The sequence below is a fragment of the Melospiza georgiana genome, chromosome 24, assembly GCF_028018845.1.
Source record: "Melospiza georgiana isolate bMelGeo1 chromosome 24, bMelGeo1.pri, whole genome shotgun sequence".
NCBI lineage: Eukaryota > Metazoa > Chordata > Aves > Passeriformes > Passerellidae > Melospiza > Melospiza georgiana.
The window spans coordinates 758,736-781,083 of NC_080453.1; positions in this window are offsets into that span (position 1 = coordinate 758,736).

A 22,348-nucleotide genomic window follows, 5' to 3' on the forward strand; every position below is an offset into this window, starting at 1 on the left:
ACATGGCTGCTTTCACAGCTTTTTCCTTAGGAAGAACCCTAATACCCGGCTGATTTACCTTCCTAGGGTTACTGTTAGGCTTGGGCCAAGGACTTTTAAAACCAGGAAGCCCTGTGCTCCAGGCACCCTGCAGCTGTTCAAGGCATCCCAAGGGGAGCGCAAAAGTGACACAACTTGGCTGCCTCCACTGCTATTTCCATGAGACCATCCTGAACCATAGGCTGATTTTCCTTCCTAGCGTTGAGGTTTGAGTTAGGCCTAGGGTTAGGGTTCTTTCAACCCGAAAGCCCTGAGTTCCAAGAATACAGCAGCTGCGAAGGACTACCCAAGAAGAGCACAAAAGTACCACAACATGCCTGCCTCCCCAGCTATTTCATTGGGCACATCCCTAATTCCTGGCTGATTTGCCTTTCTCGTCGTCGGGTTGGGGTTAGGTAGGCCTTGTGCTAGGATTTTTAAAATCAGGAAGCCCAGACCTCCAGGCACACTGGAGCTGTGAAAGGCAGCCAAAAGGGAGTGCAAAAGTGCCACAACATGGCTGCTTTCACAGCTTTTTCCTTAGGAAGAACCCTAATACCCGGCTGATTTACCTTCCTAGGGTTACTGTTAGGCTTCGGCCTAGGACTTTTAAAACCAGGAAGCCCTGTGCTCCAGGCACACTGCAGCTGTTCAAGGCATCCCAACGGGAGCGCAAAAGTGACACAACTTGGCTGCCTCCACTGCTATTTCCATGAGACCATCCCGAATCATAGGCTGATTTTCCTTCCTAGCGTTGAGGTTTGAGTTAGGCCTAGGGTTAGAGTTTTTTAACCAGAAAGCCCTGAGTTCCAAGAACACAGCAGCTGCGAAGGACTACCCAAGAAGAGCACAAAAGTACCACAACATGCCTGCCTCCACAGCTATTTCCTTGGGGACATCCCTAATTCCTGGCTGATTTGCCTTTCTCGTCGTCGGGTTGGGGTTAGGTAGGCCTTGTGCTAGGATATTTAAAAGCAGGAAACCCAGACCTCCAAGCACACTGGAGCTGTGAAATGCATCCAAAAGGGAGTGCAAAAGGGCCACAACATGGCTGCTTTCACAGCTTTTTTCTGTGCACCAACACTATACCTTCTCTGATATATCTCCCTAGGGTTAGGGTTCAGCCTAGGGCTAGGATTTTTTGAACCAGGAAGCCCTGTGTTCCAGGCTTACTGTAGCTGCCAAAGGCATCCCAAAGGGAGCGCAGAAGTGCCACAACATGGCTGCTTTCACAGCTTTTTCCTTAGGAAGAACCCTAATACCCGGCTGATTTACCTTCCTAGGGTTACTGTTAGGCTTGGGCCAAGGACTTTGAAAACCAGGAAGCCCTGTGCTCCAGGCACCCTGCAGCTGTTCAAGGCATCCCAAGGGGAGCGCAAAAGTGACACGACTTGGCTGCCTCCACTGCTATTTCCATGAGACCATCCTGAACCATAGGCTGATTTTCCTTCCTAGCGTTGAGGTTTGAGTTAGGCCTAGGGTTAGGGTTCTTTCAACCAGAAAGCCCTGAGTTCCAAGAATACAGCAGCTGCGAAGGACTACCCAAGAAGAGCACAAAAGTACCACAACATGCCTGCCTCCACAGCTATTTCATTGGGCACATCCCTAATTCCTGGCTGATTTGCCTTTCTCGTCGTCGGGTTGGGGTTAGGTAGGCCTTGTGCTAGGATTTTTAAAATCAGGAAGCCCAGAGCTCCAGGCACACTGGAGCTGTGAAAGGCAGCCAAAAGGGAGTGCAAAAGTGCCACAACATGGCTGCTTTCACAGCTTTTTCCTTAGGAAGAACCCTAATACCCGGCTGATTTACCTTCCTAGGGTTACTGTTAGGCTTGGGCCAAGGACTTTGAAAACCAGGAAGCCCTGTGCTCCAGGCACACTGCAGCTGTTCAAGGCATCCCAACGGGAGCGCAAAAGTGACACAACTTGGCTGCCTCCACTGCTATTTCCATGAGACCATCCCGAATCATAGGCTGATTTTCCTTCCTAGCGTTGAGGTTTGAGTTAGGCCTAGGGTTAGTGTTCTTTTAACCTGAAAGCCCTGAGTTCCAAGAACACAGCAGATGCGAAGGACCACCCAAGAAGAGCACAAAAGTACCACAACATGCCTGCCTCCACAGCTATTTCCTTGGGGACATCCCTAATTCCTGGCTGATTTGCCTTTCTCGTCGTCGGGTTGGGGTTAGGTAGGCCTTGTGCTAGGATATTTAAAAGCAGGAAACCCAGACCTCCAAGCACACTGGAGCTGTGAAAGGCATCCAAAAGGGAGTGCAAAAGGGCCACAACATGGCTGCTTTCACAGCTTTTTTCTTGGCACCATCACTATACCTTCTCTGATATATCTCCCTAGGGTTAGGGTTAGGGTTCAGCCTAGGGCTAGGATTTTTTGAACCAGGAAGCCCTGTGTTCCAGGCTTACTGTAGCTGCCAAAGGCATCCAAGGGAGCGCAGAAGTGCCACAACATGGCTGCTTTCACAGCTTTTTCCTTAGGAAGAACCCTAATACCCGGCTGATTTACCTTCCTAGGGTTACTGTTAGGCTTGGGCCAAGGACTTTGAAAACCAGGAAGCCCTGTGCTCCAGGCACACTGCAGCTGTTCAAGGCATCCCAAGGGGAGCGCAAAAGTGACACAACTTGGCTGCCTCCACTGCTATTTCCATGAGACCATCCTGAACCATAGGCTGATTTTCCTTCCTAGCGTTGAGGTTTGAGTTAGGCCTAGGGTTAGGGTTCTTTCAACCAGAAAGCCCTGAGTTCCAAGAATACAGCAGCTGCGAAGGACTACCCAAGAAGAGCACAAAAGTACCACAACATGCCTGCCTCCCCAGCTATTTCATTGGGCACATCCCTAATTCCTGGCTGATTTGCCTTTCTCGTCGTCGGGTTGGGGTTAGGTAGGCCTTGTGCTAGGATTTTTAAAATCAGGAAGCCCAGACCTCCAGGCACACTGGAGCTGTGAAAGGCAGCCAAAAGGGAGTGCAAAAGTGCCACAACATGGCTGCTTTCACAGCTTTTTCCTTAGGAAGAACCCTAATACCCGGCTGATTTACCTTCCTAGGGTTACTGTTAGGCTTGGGCCAAGGACTTTTAAAACCAGGAAGCCCTGTGCTCCAGGCACACTGCAGCTGTTCAAGGCATCCCAAGGGGAGCGCAAAAGTGACACAACTTGGCTGCCTCCACTGCTATTTCCATGAGACCATCCTGAACCATAGGCTGGTTTTCCTTCCTAGCGTTGAGGTTTGAGTTAGGCCTAGGGTTAGGGTTCTTTCAACCAGAAAGCCCTGAGTTCCAAGAATACAGCAGCTGCGAAGGACTACCCAAGAAGAGCACAAAAGTACCACCACATGCCTGCCTCCACAGCTATTTCCTTGGGGACATCCCTAATTCCTGGCTGATTTGCCTTTCTCGTCGTCGGGTTGGGGTTAGGTAGGCCTTGTGCTAGGATTTTTAAAATCAGGAAGCCCAGACCTCCAGGCACACTGGAGCTGTGAAAGGCAGCCAAAAGGGAGTGCAAAAGTGCCACAACATGGCTGCTTTCACAGCTTTTTCCTTAGGAAGAACCCTAATACCCGGCTGATTTACCTTCCTAGGGTTACTGTTAGGCTTGGGCCAAGGACTTTTAAAACCAGGAAGCCCTGTGCTCCAGGCACACTGCAGCTGTTCAAGGCATCCCAATGGGAGTGCAAAAGTGACACAACATGGCTGCTTCCACTGCTATTTCCATGAGACCATCCCGAATCATAGGCTGATTTTCCTTCCTAGCGTTGAGGTTTGAGTTAGGCCTAGGGTTAGAGTTTTAAAACCAGAAAGCCCTGAGTTCCAAGAACACAGCAGCTGCGAAGGACTACCCAAGAAGAGCACAAAAGTACCACAACATGCCTGCCTCCACAGCTATTTCCTTGGGGACATCCCTAATTCCTGGCTGATTTGCCTTTCTCGTCGTCGGGTTGGGGTTAGGTAGGCCTTGTGCTAGGATATTTAAAAGCAGGAAACCCAGACCTCCAAGCACACTGGAGCTGTGAAAGGCATCCAAAAGGGAGTGCAAAAGGGCCACAACATGGCTGCTTTCACAGCTTTTTTCTTGGCACCATCACTATACCTTCTCTGATATATCTCCCTAGGGTTAGGGTTCAGCCTAGGGCTAGGATTTTTTGAACCAGGAAGCCCTGTGTTCCAGGCTTACTGTAGCTGCCAAAGGCATCCAAGGGAGCGCAGAAGTGCCACAACATGGCTGCTTTCACAGCTTTTTCCTTAGGAAGAACCCTAATACCCGGCTGATTTACCTTCCTAGGGTTACTGTTAGGCTTGGGCCAAGGACTTTGAAAACCAGGAAGCCCTGTGCTCCAGGCACACTGCAGCTGTTCAAGGCATCCCAAGGGGAGCGCAAAAGTGACACAACTTGGCTGCCTCCACTGCTATTTCCATGAGACCATCCCCAACCTTAGGCTGGTTTTCCTTCCTAGCGTTGAGTTTTGAGTTAGGCCTATGGTTAGTGTTCTTTTAACCTGAAAGCCCTGAGTTCCAAGAACACAGCAGCTGCGAAGGACTACCCAAGAAGAGCACAAAAGTACCACCACATGCCTGCCTCCACAGCTATTTCCTTGGGGACATCCCTAATTCCTGGCTGATACGCCTTTCTCGTTGTCGGGTTGGGGTTAGGTAGGCCTTGTGCTAGGATTTTTAAAATCAGGAAGCCCAGACCTCCAGGCACACTGGAGCTGTGAAAGGCATCCAAAAGGGAGTGCAAAAGTGCCACAACATGGCTGCTTTCACAGCTTTTTCCTTAGGAAGAACTCTAATCCCCAGCTGATTTACCTTCCTAGGGTTACTGTGAGGCTTGGGCCAAGGACTTTGAAAACCAGGAAGCCCTGTGCTCCAGGCACACTGCAGCTGTTCAAGGCATCCCAAGGGGAGCGCAAAAGTGACACAACTTGGCTGCCTCCACTGCTATTTCCATGAGACCATCCCGAATCATAGGCTGATTTTCGTTCCTAGCGTTGAGGTTTGAGTTAGGCCTAGGGTTAGAGTTTTTTAACCAGAAAGCCCTGAGTTCCAAGAACACAGCAGCTGCGAAGGACTACCCAAGAAGAGCACAAAAGTACCACAACATGCCTGCCTCCACAGCTATTTCCTTGGGGACATCCCTAATTCCTGGCTGATTTGCCTTTCTCGTCGTCGGGTTGGGGTTAGGTAGGCCTTGTGCTAGGATATTTAAAAGCAGGAAACCCAGACCTCCAAGCACACTGGAGCTGTGAAATGCATCCAAGGGAGCGCAGAAATGCCACAACATGGCTGCTTTCACAGCTTTTTCCTTAGGAAGAACCCTAATACCCGGCTGATTTACCTTCCTAGGGTTACTGTTAGGCTTGGGCCAAGGACTTTGAAAACCAGGAAGCCCTGTGCTCCAGGCACACTGCAGCTGTTCAAGGCATCCCAAGGGGAGCGCAAAAGTGACACAACTTGGCTGCCTCCACTGCTATTTCCATGAGACCATCCCCAACCATAGGCTGATTTTCCTTCCTAGCGTTGAGGTTTGAGTTAGGCCTATGGTTAGTGTTCTTTTAACCTGAAAGCCCTGAGTTCCGAGAACACAGCAGCTGCGAAGGACTACCCAAGAAGAGCACAAAAGTACCACAACATGCCTGCCTCCACAGCTATTTCCTTGGGGACATCCCTAATTCCTGGCTGATACGCCTTTCTCGTTGTCGGGTTGGGGTTAGGTAGGCCTTGTGCTAGGATTTTTAAAATCAGGAAGCCCAGACCTCCAGGCACACTGGAGCTGTGAAAGGCATCCAAAAGGGAGTGCAAAAGTGCCACAACATGGCTGCTTTCACAGCTTTTTCCTTAGGAAGAACCCTAATCCCCAGCTGATTTACCTTCCTAGGGTTACTGTTAGGCTTGGGCCAAGGACTTTGAAAACCAGGAAGCCCTGTGCTCCAGGCACACTGCAGCTGTTCAAGGCATCCCAAGGGGAGCGCAAAAGTGACACAACTTGGCTGCCTCCACTGCTATTTCCATGAGACCATCCCGAATCATAGGCTGATTTTCCTTCCTAGCGTTGAGGTTTGAGTTAGGCCTAGGGTTAGTGTTCTTTTAACCTGAAAGCCCTGAGGTCCAAGAACACAGCAGCTGCGAAGGACTACCCAAGAAGAGCACAAAAGTACCACAACATGCCTGCCTCCACAGCTATTTCCTTGGGGACATCCCTAATTCCTGGCTGATTTGCCTTTCTCGTCGTCGGGTTGGGGTTAGGTAGGCCTTGTGCTAGGATATTTAAAAGCAGGAAACCCAGACCTCCAAGCACACTGGAGCTGTGAAATGCATCCAAAAGGGAGTGCAAAAGGGCCACAACATGGCTGCTTTCACAGCTTTTTTCTGTGCACCAACACTATACCTTCTCTGATATATCTCCCTAGGGTTAGGGTTCAGCCTAGGGCTAGGATTTTTTGAACCAGGAAGCCCTGTGTTCCAGGCTTACTGTAGCTGCCAAAGGCATCCAAGGGAGCGCAGAAGTGCCACAACATGGCTGCTTTCACAGCTTTTTCCTTAGGAAGAACCCTAATACCCGGCTGATTTACCTTCCTAGGGTTACTGTTAGGCTTGGGCCAAGGACTTTGAAAACCAGGAAGCCCTGTGCTCCAGGCACACTGCAGCTGTTCAAGGCATCCCAAGGGGAGCGCAAAAGTGACACAACTTGGCTGCCTCCACTGCTATTTCCATGAGACCATCCCCAACCTTAGGCTGGTTTTCCTTCCTAGCGTTGAGTTTTGAGTTAGGCCTATGGTTAGTGTTCTTTTAACCTGAAAGCCCTGAGTTCCAAGAACACAGCAGCTGCGAAGGACTACCCAAGAAGAGCACAAAAGTACCACCACATGCCTGCCTCCACAGCTATTTCCTTGGGGACATCCCTAATTCCTGGCTGATACGCCTTTCTCGTTGTCGGGTTGGGGTTAGGTAGGCCTTGTGCTAGGATTTTTAAAATCAGGAAGCCCAGAGCTCCAGGCACACTGGAGCTGTGAAAGGCATCCAAAAGGGAGTGCAAAAGTGCCACAACATGGCTGCTTTCACAGCTTTTTCCTTAGGAAGAACCCTAATCCCCAGCTGATTTACCTTCCTAGGGTTACTGTTAGGCTTGGGCCAAGGACTTTTAAAACCAGGAAGCCCTGTGCTCCAGGCACCCTGCAGCTGTTCAAGGCATCCCAAGGGGAGCGCAAAAGTGACACAACTTGGCTGCCTCCACTGCTATTTCCATGAGACCATCCTGAACCATAGGCTGATTTTCCTTCCTAGCGTTGAGGTTTGAGTTAGGCCTAGGGTTAGGGTTCTTTCAACCAGAAAGCCCTGAGTTCCAAGAATACAGCAGCTGCGAAGGACTACCCAAGAAGAGCACAAAAGTACCACAACATGCCTGCCTCCCCAGCTATTTCATTGGGCACATCCCTAATTCCTGGCTGATTTGCCTTTCTCGTCGTCGGGTTGGGGTTAGGTAGGCCTTGTGCTAGGATTTTTAAAATCAGGAAGCCCAGAGCTCCAGGCACACTGGAGCTGTGAAAGGCAGCCAAAAGGGAGTGCAAAAGTGCCACAACATGGCTGCTTTCACAGCTTTTTCCTTAGGAAGAACCCTAATACCCGGCTGATTTACCTTCCTAGGGTTACTGTTAGGCTTCGGGCTAGGACTTTTAAAACCAGGAAGCCCTGTGCTCCAGGCACACTGCAGCTGTTCAAGGCATCCCAATGGGAGTGCAAAAGTGACACAACTTGGCTGCCTCCACTGCTATTTCCATGAGACCATCCCGAATCATAGGCTGATTTTCCTTCCTAGCGTTGAGGTTTGAGTTAGGCCTAGGGTTAGAGATTTTTAACCAGAAAGCCCTGAGTTCCAAGAACACAGCAGCTGCGAAGGACTACCCAAGAAGAGCACAAAAGTACCACAACATGCCTGCCTCCACAGCTATTTCCTTGGGGACATCCCTAATTCCTGGCTGATTTGCCTTTCTCGTCGTCGGGTTGGGGTTAGGTAGGCCTTGTGCTAGGATATTTAAAAGCAGGAAACCCAGACCTCCAAGCACACTGGAGCTGTGAAATGCATCCAAGGGAGCGCAGAAATGCCACAACATGGCTGCTTTCACAGCTTTTTCCTTAGGAAGAACCCTAATACCCGGCTGATTTACCTTCCTAGGGTTACTGTTAGGCTTGGGCCAAGGACTTTGAAAACCAGGAAGCCCTGTGCTCCAGGCACACTGCAGCTGTTCAAGGCATCCCAAGGGGAGCGCAAAAGTGACACAACTTGGCTGCCTCCACTGCTATTTCCATGAGACCATCCTGAACCATAGGCTGATTTTCCTTCCTAGCGTTGAGGTTTGAGTTAGGCCTATGGTTAGTGTTCTTTTAACCTGAAAGCCCTGAGTTCCAAGAACACAGCAGCTGCGAAGGACTACCCAAGAAGAGCACAAAAGTACCACCACATGCCTGCCTCCACAGCTATTTCCTTGGGGACATCCCTAATTCCTGGCTGATACGCCTTTCTCGTTGTCGGGTTGGGGTTAGGTAGGCCTTGTGCTAGGATTTTTAAAATCAGGAAGCCCAGACCTCCAGGCACACTGGAGCTGTGAAAGGCATCCAAAAGGGAGTGCAAAAGTGCCACAACATGGCTGCTTTCACAGCTTTTTCCTTAGGAAGAACCCTAATCCCCAGCTGATTTACCTTCCTAGGGTTACTGTTAGGCTTGGGCCAAGGACTTTGAAAACCAGGAAGCCCTGTGCTCCAGGCACACTGCAGCTGTTCAAGGCATCCCAAGGGGAGCGCAAAAGTGACACAACTTGGCTGCCTCCACTGCTATTTCCATGAGACCATCCCGAATCATAGGCTGATTTTCCTTCCTAGCGTTGAGGTTTGAGTTAGGCCTAGGGTTAGTGTTCTTTTAACCTGAAAGCCCTGAGGTCCAAGAACACAGCAGCTGCGAAGGACTACCCAAGAAGAGCACAAAAGTACCACAACATGCCTGCCTCCACAGCTATTTCCTTGGGGACATCCCTAATTCCTGGCTGATTTGCCTTTCTCGTCGTCGGGTTGGGGTTAGGTAGGCCTTGTGCTAGGATATTTAAAAGCAGGAAACCCAGACCTCCAAGCACACTGGAGCTGTGAAAGGCATCCAAAAGGGAGTGCAAAAGGGCCACAACATGGCTGCTTTCACAGCTTTTTTCTGTGCACCAACACTATACCTTCTCTGATATATCTCCCTAGGGTTAGGGTTCAGCCTAGGGCTAGGATTTTTTGAACCAGGAAGCCCTGTGTTCCAGGCTTACTGTAGCTGCCAAAGGCATCCCAAAGGGAGCGCAGAAGTGCCACAACATGGCTGCTTTCACAGCTTTTTCCTTAGGAAGAACCCTAATACCCGGCTGATTTACCTTCCTAGGGTTACTGTTAGGCTTGGGCCAAGGACATTTAAAACCAGGAAGCCCTGTGCTCCAGGCACCCTGCAGCTGTTCAAGGCATCCCAAGGGGAGCGCAAAAGTGACACAACTTGGCTGCCTCCACTGCTATTTCCATGAGACCATCCCGAATCATAGGCTGATTTTCCTTAATGGCGTTGAGGTTTGAGTTAGGCCTAGGGTTAGGGTTCTTTCAACCAGAAAGCCCTGAGTTCCAAGAATACAGCAGCTGCGAAGGACTACCCAAGAAGAGCACAAAAGTACCACAACATGCCTGCCTTCCCAGCTATTTCATTGGGCACATCCCTAATTCCTGGCTGATTTGCCTTTCTCGTCGTCGGGTTGGGGTTAGGTAGGCCTTGTGCTAGGATTTTTAAAATCAGGAAGCCCAGAGCTCCAGGCACACTGGAGCTGTGAAAGGCAGCCAAAAGGGAGTGCAAAAGTGCCACAACATGGCTGCTTTCACAGCTTTTTCCTTAGGAAGAACCCTAATACCCGGCTGATTTACCTTCCTAGGGTTACTGTTAGGCTTCGGCCTAGGACTTTTAAAACCAGGAAGCCCTGTGCTCCAGGCACACTGCAGCTGTTCAAGGCATCCCAATGGGAGCACAAAAGTGACACAACTTGGCTGCCTCCACTGCTATTTCCATGAGACCATCCCGAATGATAGGCTGATTTTCCTTCCTAGCGTTGAGGTTTGAGTTAGGCCTAGGGTTAGAGTTTTTTAACCAGAAAGCCCTGAGTTCCAAGAACACAGCAGCTGCGAAGGACTACCCAAGAAGAGCACAAAAGTACCACAACATGCCTGCCTCCACAGCTATTTCCTTGGGGACATCCCTAATTCCTGGCTGATTTGCCTTTCTCGTCGTCGGGTTGGGGTTAGGTAGGCCTTGTGCTAGGATATTTAAAAGCAGGAAACCCAGACCTCCAAGCACACTGGAGCTGTGAAATGCATCCAAAAGGGAGTGCAAAAGGGCCACAACATGGCTGCTTTCACAGCTTTTTTCTGTGCACCAACACTATACCTTCTCTGATATATCTCCCTAGGGTTAGGGTTCAGCCTAGGGCTAGGATTTTTTGAACCAGGAAGCCCTGTGTTCCAGGCTTACTGTAGCTGCCAAAGGCATCCCAAAGGGAGCGCAGAAGTGCCACAACATGGCTGCTTTCACAGCTTTTTCCTTAGGAAGAACCCTAATACCCGGCTGATTTACCTTCCTAGGGTTACTGTTAGGCTTGGGCCAAGGACTTTTAAAACCAGGAAGCCCTGTGCTCCAGGCACACTGCAGCTGTTCAAGGCATCCCAAGGGGAGCGCAAAAGTGACACAACTTGGCTGCCTCCACTGCTATTTCCATGAGACCATCCTGAACCATAGGCTGATTTTCCTTCCTAGCGTTGAGGTTTGAGTTAGGCCTAGGGTTAGGGTTCTTTCAACCAGAAAGCCCTGAGTTCCAAGAATACAGCAGCTGCGAAGGACTACCCAAGAAGAGCACAAAAGTACCACAACATGCCTGCCTCCACAGCTATTTCATTGGGCACATCCCTAATTCCTGGCTGATTTGCCTTTCTCGTCGTCGGGTTGGGGTTAGGTAGGCCTTGTGCTAGGATTTTTAAAATCAGGAAGCCCAGACCTCCAGGCACACTGGAGCTGTGAAAGGCAGCCAAAAGGGAGTGCAAAAGTGCCACAACATGGCTGCTTTCACAGCTTTTTCCTTAGGAAGAACCCTAATACCCGGCTGATTTACCTTCCTAGGGTTACTATTAGGCTTCGGCCTAGGACATTTAAAACCAGGAAGCCCTGTGCTCCAGGCACACTGCAGCTGTTCAAGGCATCCCAAGGGGAGCGCAAAAGTGACACAACTTGGCTGCCTCCACTGCTATTTCCATGAGACCATCCCGAACCATAGGCTGATTTTCCTTCCTAGCGTTGAGGTTTGAGTTAGGCCTAGGGTTAGAGTTTTTTAACCAGAAAGCCCTGAGTTCCAAGAACACAGCAGCTGCGAAGGACTACCCAAGAAGAGCACAAAAGTACCACCACATGCCCGCCTCCACAGCTATTTCCTTGGGGACATCCCTAATTCCTGGCTGATTTGCCTTTCTCGTCGTCGGGTTGGGGTTAGGTAGGCCTTGTGCTAGGATTTTTAAAATCAGGAAGCCCAGACCTCCAGGCACACTGGAGCTGTGAAAGGCATCCAAAAGGGAGTGCAAAAGTGCCACAACATGGCTGCTTTCACAGCTTTTTCCTTAGGAAGAACCCTAATACCCGGCTGATTTACCTTCCTAGGATTACTGTTAGGCTTCGGCCAAGGACTTTTAAAACCAGGAAGCCCTGTGCTCCAGGCACACTGCAGCTGTTCAAGGCATCCCAAGGGGAGCGCAAAAGTGACACAACTTGGCTGCCTCCACTGCTATTTCCATGAGACCATCCCCAACCTTAGGCTGGTTTTCCTTCCTAGCGTTGAGGTTTCAGTTAGGCCTAGGGTTAGTGTTCTTTTAACCTGAAAGCCCTGAGTTCCAAGAACACAGCAGCTGCGAAGGACTACCCAAGAAGAGCACAAAAGTACCACCACATGCCTGCCTCCACAGCTATTTCCTTGGGGACATCCCTAATTCCTGGCTGATTTGCCTTTCTCGTCGTCGGGTTGGGGTTAGGTAGGCCTTGTGCTAGGATTTTTAAAATCAGGAAGCCCAGAGCTCCAGGCACACTGGAGCTGTGAAAGGCATCCAAAAGGGAGTGCAAAAGTGCCACAACATGGCTGCTTTCACAGCTTTTTCCTTAGGAAGAACCCTAATACCCGGCTGATTTACCTTCCTAGGGTTACTGTTAGGCTTGGGCCAAGGACTTTTAAAACCAGGAAGCCCTGTGCTCCAGGCACCCTGCAGCTTTTCAAGGCATCCCAAGGGGAGCGCAAAAGTGACACAACTTGGCTGCCTCCACTGCTATTTCCATGAGACCATCCCCAACCTTAGGCTGATTTTCCTTCCTAGCGTTGAGGTTTGAGTTAGGCCTAGGGTTAGGGTTCTTTCAACCAGAAAGCCCTGAGTTCCAAGAATACAGCAGCTGCGAAGGACTACCCAAGAAGAGCACAAAAGTACCACCACATGCCTGCCTCCACAGCTATTTCCTTGGGGACATCCCTAATTCCTGGCTGATTTGCCTTTCTCGTCGTCAGGTTGGGGTTAGGTAGGCCTTGTGCTAGGATTTTTAAAATCAGGAAGCCCAGACCTCCAGGCACACTGGAGCTGTGAAAGGCAGCCAAAAGGGATTGCAAAAGTGCCACAACATGGCTGCTTTCACAGCTTTTTCCTTAGGAAGAACCCTAATACCCGGCTGATTTACCTTCCTAGGGTTACTGTTAGGCTTCGGCCTAGGACTTTTAAAACCAGGAAGCCCTGTGCTCCAGGCACACTGCAGCTGTTCAAGGCATCCCAATGGGAGTGCAAAAGTGTCACAACTTGGCTGCCTCCACTGCTATTTCCATGAGACCATCCCGAATCATAGGCTGATTTTCCTTCCTAGCGTTGAGGTTTGAGTTAGGCCTAGGGTTAGAGTTTTAAAACCAGAAAGCCCTGAGTTCCAAGAACACAGCAGCTGCGAAGGACTACCCAAGAAGAGCACAAAAGTACCACAACATGCCTGCCTCCACAGCTATTTCCTTGGGGACATCCCTAATTCCTGGCTGATTTGCCTTTCTCGTCGTCGGGTTGGGGTTAGGTAGGCCTTGTGCTAGGATATTTAAAAGCAGGAAACCCAGACCTCCAAGCACACTGGAGCTGTGAAATGCATCCAAAAGGGAGTGCAAAAGGGCCACAACATGGCTGCTTTCACAGCTTTTTTCTGTGCACCAACACTATACCTTCTCTGATATATCTCCCTAGGGTTAGGGTTCAGCCTAGGGCTAGGATTTTTTGAACCAGGAAGCCCTGTGTTCCAGGCTTACTGTAGCTGCCAAAGGCATCCCAAAGGGAGCGCAGAAGTGCCACAACATGGCTGCTTTCACAGCTTTTTCCTTAGGAAGAACCCTAATACCCGGCTGATTTACCTTCCTAGGGTTACTGTTAGGCTTGGGCCAAGGACTTTTAAAACCAGGAAGCCCTGTGCTCCAGGCACCCTGCAGCTGTTCAAGGCATCCCAAGGGGAGCGCAAAAGTGACACAACTTGGCTGCCTCCACTGCTATTTCCATGAGACCATCCCCAACCATAGGCTGATTTTCCTTCCTAGCGTTGAGGTTTGAGTTAGGCCTAGGGTTAGAGTTTTTTAACCTGAAAGCCCTGAGTTCCAAGAACACAGCAGATGCGAAGGACCACCCAAGAAGAGCACAAAAGTACCACAACATGCCTGCCTCCCCAGCTATTTCCTTGGGGACATCCCTAATTCCTGGCTGATTTGCCTTTCTCGTCGTCGGGTTGGGGTTAGGTAGGCCTTGTGCTAGGATATTTAAAAGCAGGAAACCCAGACCTCCAAGCACACTGGAGCTGTGAAAGGCATCCAAAAGGGAGTGCAAAAGGGCCACAACATGGCTGCTTTCACAGCTTTTTTCTGTGCACCAACACTATACCTTCTCTGATATATCTCCCTAGGGTTGGGGTTAGGGTTCAGGCTAGGGCTAGGATTTTTTGAACCAGGAAGCCCTGTGTTCCAGGCTTACTGTAGCTGCCAAAGGCATCCCAAAGGGAGCGCAGAAGTGCCACAACATGGCTGCTTTCACAGCTTTTTCCTTAGGAAGAACCCTAATACCCGGCTGATTTACCTTCCTAGGGTTACTGTTAGGCTTGGGCCAAGGACTTTGAAAACCAGGAAGCCCTGTGCTCCAGGCACACTGCAGCTGTTCAAGGCATCCCAAGGGGAGCGCAAAAGTGACACAACTTGGCTGCCTCCACTGCTATTTCCATGAGACCATCCTGAACCATAGGCTGATTTTCCTTCCTAGCGTTGAGGTTTGAGTTAGGCCTAGGGTTAGGGTTCTTTTAACCTGAAAGCCCTGAGTTCCAAGAATACAGCAGCTGCGAAGGACTACCCAAGAAGAGCACAAAAGTACCACAACATGCCTGCCTCCACAGCTATTTCATTGGGCACATCCCTAATTCCTGGCTGATTTGCCTTTCTCGTTGTCGGGTTGGGGTTAGGTAGGCCTTGTGCTAGGATTTTTAAAATCAGGAAGCCCAGACCTCCAGGCACACTGGAGCTGTGAAAGGCATCCAAAAGGGAGTGCAAAAGTGCCACAACATGGCTGCTTTCACAGCTTTTTCCTTAGGAAGAACCCTAATACCCGGCTGATTTACCTTCCTAGGGTTACTGTTAGGCTTGGGCCAAGGACTTTTAAAACCAGGAAGCCCTGTGCTCCAGGCACACTGCAGCTGTTCAAGGCATCCCAAGGGGAGCGCAAAAGTGACACAACTTGGCTGCCTCCACTGCTATTTCCATGAGACCATCCCGAATCATAGGCTGGTTTTCCTTCCTAGCGTTGAGGTTTGAGTTAGGCCTAGGGTTAGTGTTCTTTTAACCTGAAAGCCCTGAGTTCCAAGAACACAGCAGCTGCGAAGGACTACCCAAGAAGAGCACAAAAGTACCACCACATGCCTGCCTCCACAGCTATTTCCTTGGGGACATCCCTAATTCCTGGCTGATTTGCCTTTCTCGTCGTCGGGTTGGGGTTAGGTAGGCCTTGTGCTAGGATATTTAAAAGCAGGAAACCCAGACCTCCAAGCACACTGGAGCTGTGAAATGCATCCAAAAGGGAGTGCAAAAGGGCCACAACATGGCTGCTTTCACAGCTTTTTTCTGTGCACCAACACTATACCTTCTCTGATATATCTCCCTAGGGTTAGGGTTCAGCCTAGGGCTAGGATTTTTTGAACCAGGAAGCCCTGTGTTCCAGGCTTACTGTAGCTGCCAAAGGCATCCCAAAGGGAGCGCAGAAGTGCCACAACATGGCTGCTTTCACAGCTTTTTCCTTAGGAAGAACCCTAATACCCGGCTGATTTACCTTCCTAGGGTTACTGTTAGGCTTGGGCCAAGGACTTTTAAAACCAGGAAGCCCTGTGCTCCAGGCACCCTGCAGCTGTTCAAGGCATCCCAAGGGGAGCGCAAAAGTGACACAACTTGGCTGCCTCCACTGCTATTTCCATGAGACCATCCTGAACCATAGGCTGATTTTCCTTCCTAGCGTTGAGGTTTGAGTTAGGCCTAGGGTTAGGGTTCTTTCAACCAGAAAGCCCTGAGTTCCAAGAATACAGCAGCTGCGAAGGACTACCCAAGAAGAGCACAAAAGTACCACAACATGCCTGCCTCCCCAGCTATTTCATTGGGCACATCCCTAATTCCTGGCTGATTTGCCTTTCTCGTCGTCGGGTTGGGGTTAGGTAGGCCTTGTGCTAGGATTTTTAAAATCAGGAAGCCCAGACCTCCAGGCACACTGGAGCTGTGAAAGGCAGCCAAAAGGGAGTGCAAAAGTGCCACAACATGGCTGCTTTCACAGCTTTTTCCTTAGGAAGAACCCTAATACCCGGCTGATTTACCTTCCTAGGGTTACTGTTAGGCTTGGGCCAAGGACTTTTAAAACCAGGAAGCCCTGTGCTCCAGGCACACTGCAGCTGTTCAAGGCATCCCAAGGGGAGCGCAAAAGTGACACAACTTGGCTGCCTCCACTGCTATTTCCATGAGACCATCCCCAACCATAGGCTGATTTTCCTTCCTAGCGTTGAGGTTTGAGTTAGGCCTAGGGTTAGAGTTTTTTAACCTGAAAGCCCTGAGTTCCAAGAACACAGCAGATGCGAAGGACCACCCAAGAAGAGCACAAAAGTACCACAACATGCCTGCCTCCCCAGCTATTTCCTTGGGGACATCCCTAATTCCTGGCTGATTTGCCTTTCTCGTCGTCGGGTTGGGGTTAGGTAGGCCTTGTGCTAGGATATTTAAAAGCAGGAAACCCAGACCTCCAAGCACACTGGAGCTGTGAAAGGCATCCAAAAGGGAGTGCAAAAGGGCCACAACATGGCTGCTTTCACAGCTTTTTTCTGTGCACCAACACTATACCTTCTCTGATATATCTCCCTAGGGTTGGGGTTAGGGTTCAGGCTAGGGCTAGGATTTTTTGAACCAGGAAGCCCTGTGTTCCAGGCTTACTGTAGCTGCCAAAGGCATCCCAAAGGGAGCGCAGAAGTGCCACAACATGGCTGCTTTCACAGCTTTTTCCTTAGGAAGAACCCTAATACCCGGCTGATTTACCTTCCTAGGGTTACTGTTAGGCTTGGGCCAAGGACTTTGAAAACCAGGAAGCCCTGTGCTCCAGGCACACTGCAGCTGTTCAAGGCATCCCAAGGGGAGCGCAAAAGTGACACAACTTGGCTGCCTCCACTGCTATTTCCATGAGACCATCCTGAACCATAGGCTGATTTTCCTTCCTAGCGTTGAGGTTTGAGTTAGGCCTAGGGTTAGGGTTCTTTTAACCTGAAAGCCCTGAGTTCCAAGAATACAGCAGCTGCGAAGGACTACCCAAGAAGAGCACAAAAGTACCACAATATGCCTGCCTCCACAGCTATTTCATTGGGCACATCCCTAATTCCTGGCTGATTTGCCTTTCTCGTTGTCGGGTTGGGGTTAGGTAGGCCTTGTGCTAGGATTTTTAAAATCAGGAAGCCCAGACCTCCAGGCACACTGGAGCTGTGAAAGGCATCCAAAAGGGAGTGCAAAAGTGCCACAACATGGCTGCTTTCACAGCTTTTTCCTTAGGAAGAACCCTAATACCCGGCTGATTTACCTTCCTAGGGTTACTGTTAGGCTTGGGCCAAGGACTTTTAAAACCAGGAAGCCCTGTGCTCCAGGCACACTGCAGCTGTTCAAGGCATCCCAAGGGGAGCGCAAAAGTGACACAACTTGGCTGCCTCCACTGCTATTTCCATGAGACCATCCCGAATCATAGGCTGGTTTTCCTTCCTAGCGTTGAGGTTTGAGTTAGGCCTAGGGTTAGGGTTCTTTCAACCAGAAAGCCCTGAGTTCCAAGAACACAGCAGCTGCGAAGGACTACCCAAGAAGAGCACAAAAGTACCACCACATGCCTGCCTCCACAGCTATTTCCTTGGGGACATCCCTAATTCCTGGCTGATTTGCCTTTCTCGTTGTCGGGTTGGGGTTAGGTAGGCCTTGTGCTAGGATTTTTAAAATCAGGAAGCCCAGACCTCCAGGCACACTGGAGCTGTGAAAGGCAGCCAAAAGGGAGTGCAAAAGTGCCACAACATGGCTGCTTTCACAGCTTTTTCCTTAGGAAGAACCCTAATACCCGGCTGATTTACCTTCCTAGGGTTACTATTAGGCTTCGGCCTAGGACTTTTAAAACCAGGAAGCCCTGTGCTCCAGGCACACTGCAGCTGTTCAAGGCATCCCAAGGGGAGCGCAAAAGTGACACAACTTGGCTGCCTCCACTGCTATTTCCATGAGACCATCCCCAACCTTAGGCTGGTTTTCCTTCCTAGCGTTGAGGTTTGAGTTAGGCCTAGGGTTAGTGTTCTTTTAACCTGAAAGCCCTGAGTTCCAAGAACACAGCAGCTGCGAAGGACTACCCAAGAAGAGCACAAAAGTACCACCACATGCCTGCCTCCACAGCTATTTCCTTGGGGACATCCCTAATTCCTGGCTGATTTGCCTTTTTTGTCGTCGGGTTGGGGTTAGGTAGGCCTTGTGCTAGGATTTTTAAAATCAGGAAGCCCAGAGCTCCAGGCACACTGGAGCTGTGAAAGGCATCCAAAAGGGAGTGCAAAAGTGCCACAACATGGCTGCTTTCACAGCTTTTTCCTTAGGAAGAACCCTAATACCCGGCTGATTTACCTTCCTAGGGTTACTGTTAGGCTTGGGCCAAGGACTTTTAAAACCAGGAAGCCCTGTGCTCCAGGCACCCTGCAGCTGTTCAAGGCATCCCAAGGGGAGCGCAAAAGTGACACAACTTGGCTGCCTCCACTGCTATTTCCATGAGACCATCCCCAACCATAGGCTGATTTTCCTTCCTAGCGTTGAGGTTTGAGTTAGGCCTAGGGTTAGAGTTTTAAAACCAGAAAGCCCTGAGTTCCAAGAACACAGCAGCTGCGAAGGACTACCCAAGAAGAGCACAAAAGTACCACCACATGCCTGCCTCCACAGCTATTTCCTTGGGGACATCCCTAATTCCTGGCTGATTTGCCTTTCTCGTCGTCGGGTTGGGGTTAGGTAGGCCTTGTGCTAGGATTTTTAAAATCAGGAAGCCCAGACCTCCAGGCACACTGAAGCTGTGAAAGGCAGCCAAAAGGGATTGCAAAAGTGCCACAACATGGCTGCTTTCACAGCTTTTTCCTTAGGAAGAACCCTAATACCCGGCTGATTTACCTTCCTAGGGTTACTGTTAGGCTTCGGCCTAGGACTTTTAAAACCAGGAAGCCCTGTGCTCCAGGCACACTGCAGCTGTTCAAGGCATCCCAAGGGGAGTGCAAAAGTGACACAACTTGGCTGCCTCCACTGCTATTTCCATGAGACCATCCCGAATCATAGGCTGATTTTCCTTCCTAGCGTTGAGGTTTGAGTTAGGCCTAGGGTTAGAGTTTTAAAACCAGAAAGCCCTGAGTTCCAAGAACACAGCAGCTGCGAAGGACTACCCAAGAAGAGCACAAAAGTACCACAACATGCCTGCCTCCACAGCTATTTCCTTGGGGACATCCCTAATTCCTGGCTGATACGCCTTTCTCGTCGTCGGGTTGGGGTTAGGTAGGCCTGTGCTAGGATATTTAAAAGCAGGAAACCCAGACCTCCAAGCACACTGGAGCTGTGAAAGGCATCCAAAAGGGAGTGCAAAAGTGCCACAACATGGCTGCTTTCACAGCTTTTTCCTTAGGAAGAACCCTAATCCCCAGCTGATTTACCTTCCTAGGGTTACTGTTAGGCTTGGGCCAAGGACTTTGAAAACCAGGAAGCCCTGTGCTCCAGGCACACTGCAGCTGTTCAAGGCATCCCAAGGGGAGCGCAAAAGTGACACAACTTGGCTGCCTCCACTGCTATTTCCATGAGACCATCCCCAACCTTAGGCTGGTTTTCCTTCCTAGCGTTGAGGTTTGAGTTAGGCCTAGGGTTAGGGTTCTTTCAACCAGAAAGCCCTGAGTTCCAAGAATACAGCAGCTGCGAAGGACTACCCAAGAAGAGCACAAAAGTACCACCACATGCCTGCCTCCACAGCTATTTCCTTGGGGACATCCCTAATTCCTGGCTGATTTGCCTTTCTCGTCGTCGGGTTGGGGTTAGGTAGGCCTTGTGCTAGGATTTTGAAAATCAGGAAGACCAGACCTCCAGGCACACTGGAGCTGTGAAAGGCAGCCAAAAGGGATTGCAAAAGTGCCACAACATGGCTGCTTTCACAGCTTTTTCCTTAGGAAGAACCCTAATACCCGGCTGATTTACCTTCCTAGGGTTACTGTCAGGCTTCGGCCTAGGACTTTTAAAACCAGGAAGCCCTGTGCTCCAGGCACACTGCAGCTGTTCAAGGCATCCCAATGGGAGTGCAAAAGTGACACAACTTGGCTGCCTCCACTGCTATTTCCATGAGACCATCCCGAATCATAGGCTGATTTTCCTTCCTAGCGTTGAGGTTTGAGTTAGGCCTAGGGTTAGAGGTTTTTAACCAGAAAGCCCTGAGTTCCAAGAACACAGCAGCTGCGAAGGACTACCCAAGAAGAGCACAAAAGTACCACCACATGCCTGCCTCCACAGCTATTTCCTTGGGGACATCCCTAATTCCTGGCTGATTTGCCTTTCTCGCCGTCGGGTTGGGGTTAGGTAGGCCTTGTGCTAGGATTTTTAAAATCAGGAAGCCCAGAGCTCCAGGCACACTGGAGCTGTGAAAGGCATCCAAAAGGGAGTGCAAAAGTGCCACAACATGGCTGCTTTCACAGCTTTTTCCTTAGGAAGAACCCTAATACCCGGCTGATTTACCTTCCTAGGGTTACTGTTAGGCTTGGGCCAAGGACTTTTAAAACCAGGAAGCCCTGTGCTCCAGGCACCCTGCAGCTGTTCAAGGCATCCCAAGGGGAGCGCAAAAGTGACACAACTTGGCTGCCTCCACTGCTATTTCCATGAGACCATCCCCAACCATAGGCTGATTTTCCTTCCTAGCGTTGAGGTTTGAGTTAGGCCTAGGGTTAGGGTTCTTTCAACCAGAAAGCCCTGAGTTCCAAGAATACAGCAGCTGCGAAGGACTACCCAAGAAGAGCACAAAAGTACCACCACATGCCTGCCTCCACAGCTATTTCCTTGGGGACATCCCTAATTCCTGGCTGATTTGCCTTTCTCGTCGTCGGGTTGGGGTTAGGTAGGCCTTGTGCTAGGATTTTTAAAATCAGGAAGCCCAGACCTCCAGGCACACTGAAGCTGTGAAAGGCAGCCAAAAGGGATTGCAAAAGTGCCACAACATGGCTGCTTTCACAGCTTTTTCCTTAGGAAGAACCCTAATACCCGGCTGATTTACCTTCCTAGGGTTACTGTTAGGCTTCGGCCTAGGACTTTTAAAACCAGGAAGCCCTGTGCTCCAGGCACACTGCAGCTGTTCAAGGCATCCCAATGGGAGTGCAAAAGTGACACAACTTGGCTGCCTCCACTGCTATTTCCATGAGACCATCCCGAATCATAGGCTGATTTTCCTTCCTAGCGTTGAGGTTTGAGTTAGGCCTAGGGTTAGAGTTTTAAAACCAGAAAGCCCTGAGTTCCAAGAACACAGCAGCTGCGAAGGACTACCCAAGAAGAGCACAAAAGTACCACAACATGCCTGCCTCCACAGCTATTTCCTTGGGGACATCCCTAATTCCTGGCTGATACGCCTTTCTCGTCGTCGGGTTGGGGTTAGGTAGGCCTTGTGCTAGGATATTTAAAAGCAGGAAACCCAGACCTCCAAGCACACTGGAGCTGTGAAAGGCATCCAAAAGGGAGTGCAAAAGGGCCACAACATGGCTGCTTTCACAGCTTTTTCTTGGCACCATCACTATATCTTCTCTGATATATCTCCCTAGGGTTAGGGTTAGGGTTCAGCCTAGGGCTAGGATTTTTTGAACCAGGAAGCCCTGTGTTCCAGGCTTACTGTAGCTGCCAAAGGCATCCAAGGGAGCGCAGAAGTGCCACAACATGGCTGCTTTCACAGCTTTTTCCTTAGGAAGAACCCTAATACCCGGCTGATTTACCTTCCTAGGGTTACTGTTAGGCTTGGGCCAAGGACTTTGAAAACCAGGAAGCCCTGTGCTCCAGGCACACTGCAGCTGTTCAAGGCATCCCAAGGGGAGCGCAAAAGTGACACAACTTGGCTGCCTCCACTGCTATTTCCATGAGACCATCCCCAACCTTAGGCTGGTTTTCCTTCCTAGCGTTGAGTTTTGAGTTAGGCCTATGGTTAGTGTTCTTTTAACCTGAAAGCCCTGAGTTCCAAGAACACAGCAGCTGCGAAGGACTACCCAAGAAGAGCACAAAAGTACCACCACATGCCTGCCTCCACAGCTATTTCCTTGGGGACATCCCTAATTCCTGGCTGATACGCCTTTCTCGTTGTCGGGTTGGGGTTAGGTAGGCCTTGTGCTAGGATTTTTAAAATCAGGAAGCCCAGACCTCCAGGCACACTGGAGCTGTGAAAGGCATCCAAAAGGGAGTGCAAAAGTGCCACAACATGGCTGCTTTCACAGCTTTTTCCTTAGGAAGAACCCTAATCCCCAGCTGATTTACCTTCCTAGGGTTACTGTTAGGCTTGGGCCAAGGACTTTTAAAACCAGGAAGCCCTGTGCTCCAGGCACACTGCAGCTGTTCAAGGCATCCCAAGGGGAGCGCAAAAGTGACACAACTTGGCTGCCTCCACTGCTATTTCCATGAGACCATCCCCAACCTTAGGCTGGTTTTCCTTCCTAGCGTTG